At 46.6% G+C, this 3,041-nt stretch overlaps 1 protein-coding gene across 2 annotated transcripts in view; it reads left to right on the forward strand.

Moving 5' to 3' along the window:
- The first annotated feature begins 494 nt into the window (after positions 1–494).
- Positions 495–3,041, forward strand: part of nlgn4xa (neuroligin 4 X-linked a) — a 63,936-nt gene continuing 61,389 nt past the window's right edge. The window contains exon 1 of one of the 2 annotated variants that reach the window (XM_034864836.1): positions 495–894. The gene's annotated coding sequence lies outside the window, so the exon portion shown is untranslated. The remainder of the gene's footprint in view (positions 895–3,041) is intronic. The other variant, XM_034864837.1, reaches the window with a different exon arrangement.

Here is a 3,041-nt window from a genome sequence, read left to right on the forward strand (position 1 = left end):
TTTCATTCACCTCAAATGGTCGTCACCGCCTCCGTACTTCTAAGTTTGATCCTGTAAAATTAGCTTAACCTCAGCAGCTCATTTCTAACAATATTCCACGTTCATTCCAAATATGACAATATTCTGACTTTGATACAGGTCACGTAAACTCCGCATTCTGTTTGGATATGCCAAACTGGTTTTTCTACTCTGGGCTAACAATTTGCTGGTCTTCTACGATTGGTCATCTGCTCCAGGTAGGAACTACTGGAGGGTTTCATTTGTATAACATGGCACCCCCCCCCACCCACCCAGATTTGGGCTGAGCCCCCCCAATGTGTACAAGGTGTGGCTCCGCCCCTGCTGTGTGTCAAATGCCAGAGCTGCCACAGCCCAGCGGGTGGTTAAAGGGTGATTTAGAGAATGCGGCAATCTATTGGCTGCAGGCTTGGTAAATTTCAGATGGTGTAGTCCAATGGGAGAGAGAGAGAGAGAGAGAGAGAGAGAGAGAGAGAGAGAGAGAGAGAGAGAGAGAGAGAGAGACCTGGTTTCTCTAACACTAATCTTGTCCTCGCAATAAACTCTCTCTGAGAGCAGTTAGATTCAGCGCGCTTCCCAGAGCCTCTGCAGTGACTCATTGAAACATCTTATGTGCTGATAGAGGGAGCCGCAGTTTTTTTCCTTCTCCCCCATCGTACACACGCACGCACGCGCGCGCACGCACAGGACGTTGACTAAAGCAGGGCTTTCTTTAGTGCATCGGGACTTCTGTACTTTGGATTTGCAGATTTGCAGCACAGGAGGCTGCGTGCCTTGGCTGGCTGGCCGGACGCGCACTTGAGGCTATTTGGGCTTCTGTTGTTCCTGAAGTCTGGACTTACATAAAGAGCGGGACGGCTGGAGACCCAGGCTGAGGTGAGTGCGCTGCGGGCTGCATGTGATGCGCAGATTTTCTTCCAGCAGGGAAACATAGGCTCTAAATGTCCAAATCAAGCCCGATCGGAGCCGCTGAAAGGGTCTGGGGACGCGGTCCCTCTCCCCGAAGAGGAGCACAATCAACAGGGAATTCATCCACCCATTTGGCATTTTTTACAGTGTGAACTTGTTACAAAATCCGAAAACAGGCGCGAGACGGAGGCTTTAATCCGCACAGCCACGCGCCTTCATGCGCACTTCACCTCGACTCCAGCTGGAGAACAAATGCTCATTTAGAAATCGGTGTTTGGCGCTTTAACTATAAAGCAACAGCTCGGTTAACTTTAAAAGGACAGCGGCGTGTGTGTGTGTGTGTGTGTGTGTGTGAGTGAGAGAGATGTCGCACACAGCGCTTCTCTCTCAACATGCAGAAAGCGTTCTAAAACCATTTCACACCTGCGTTTTTCAGCCCAACTCTTTTGTGTCTGAGGTGCAGAATCCTGTCTTCCAGCAGCGCGCTCTCTCTCTCTCTCTCTCTCTCTCTCTCTCTCTCCCTCTCTCTCTCTCTCTGTCTCTCTCTCTCTCTCCAAGCAGCCACAAGATGGTGGTGTAGATATCTCGATGTGGGTTTTGAGATGGGTAAAGGGGGTGGGGGGTGGGGGTGGGGGGCTACACCGCTGCTAATGCTATGATGATGTTCAGTTTGTGTTCACACTGGGTGGCATTCACACAGACAGGGATGACCTTGTGTGTGTGTGTGTGTGTGTGTGTGTGTTGTATCACTGTCTCCAACATAAGTGATGTCCTTAGTAGAGCTGTCCACCTTCCTCTACAATAACATATGGATATCTAATGCTCAAATGAAGCCTGTTATTAATAAATAGGCTGTTGTGTCCTCTAGAGCCGGGATTAGCACCCATGGGTGGGCGCCTTGTCACGGGGTAATGTTACCTGGAAACATCGTAGAGTAGCCCAGCTAATCTGAGAAAAGAAAATGTATGCTGTGTATATATGTGTATATACAGTAGATATAGTTTATATATATATATATAAACAGGAAGCCAGCTGGAACACCTGAACACTACATAAGATGTGTGGGAAGTTAGCGAGCTAGCACAGACATTTAGCTAATGTAACATGGTGGTGACAGTCTATCTATCTATCTATCTATCTATCTATCTATCTATCATAAATGAGCTAATTCATGTTTTTGTTTGGTGTGTATGATATCGTACAAAAAGATATGCACACCACTTTGTGTGACATCCTCCAAAACATTACACAATCCCAGAGGTCACATGACAGTGGAGTTTTCTGGTCTTTACAGTTCTTAGACGCTCCTTTCAGGCCGTTAAGGTCGAGTCAAGCTGACCAAAAGTGAGCGTCATGCGGCGGTGACGATTAACTTTAGACAACAAAGGCTGGTGTAGGATTCACACTGAACAACTACACTTGAAGATTATGGCGGAGCGATTTTTGAATCTACGTGTTAATGTTAAAATCATTTGTGTCCAACCCAAACAGCCTTCCATGTCTAATCCTTTTCCTTTTGTTCATTGTTCAACACACTGCCCTGTTCATCTGGGATCCTAGTCCTTCCAAATGAGAGTTAGGCCTGCAACATTCACACGCAGCTCCGTAATCTCCTCCTGCGTGTTCCCATGAGACGGAGGATTTCTGCAACATGTCAGGACACAGACGCACAAAATAGATTTCATTTGTTTTTTTTGTCAGACAATAACCTTTGGCCTTTAAAATGTACACTCAGGCTTTTACCTTAAATCTCTTTTGTATTTTGAATTTGACAAGTCCAAGCATACCATTGGTCGGATGTGTCTGGGGGCGGAAGCGAGCAAAACCAATTATTTCATTTAAATAATTGGTTAGGGTACAGGGTTAGTCCCATGTCATCAGGTCAATGCTAGGGTTAGGGTAAGTCCGATGTCACGTGTTACAACACATTGATGGGTCATCAGGTCAGTGCTAGGGTTAGGGTTAGTCCCATGTCATGTGTTACATCACATTGATGGGACAGGTCAATGCTAGGGTTAGGGTTAGTCCGATGTCCCGTGTTACAACACATTGATGGGTCATCAGGTCAATGCTAGGGTTAGGGTTAGTCCCATGTCACATGTTACAACACATTG

Source organism: Etheostoma cragini, chromosome 24 (genome assembly GCF_013103735.1).
Source record: "Etheostoma cragini isolate CJK2018 chromosome 24, CSU_Ecrag_1.0, whole genome shotgun sequence".
NCBI classification, from domain to species: Eukaryota; Metazoa; Chordata; class Actinopteri; order Perciformes; family Percidae; genus Etheostoma; species Etheostoma cragini.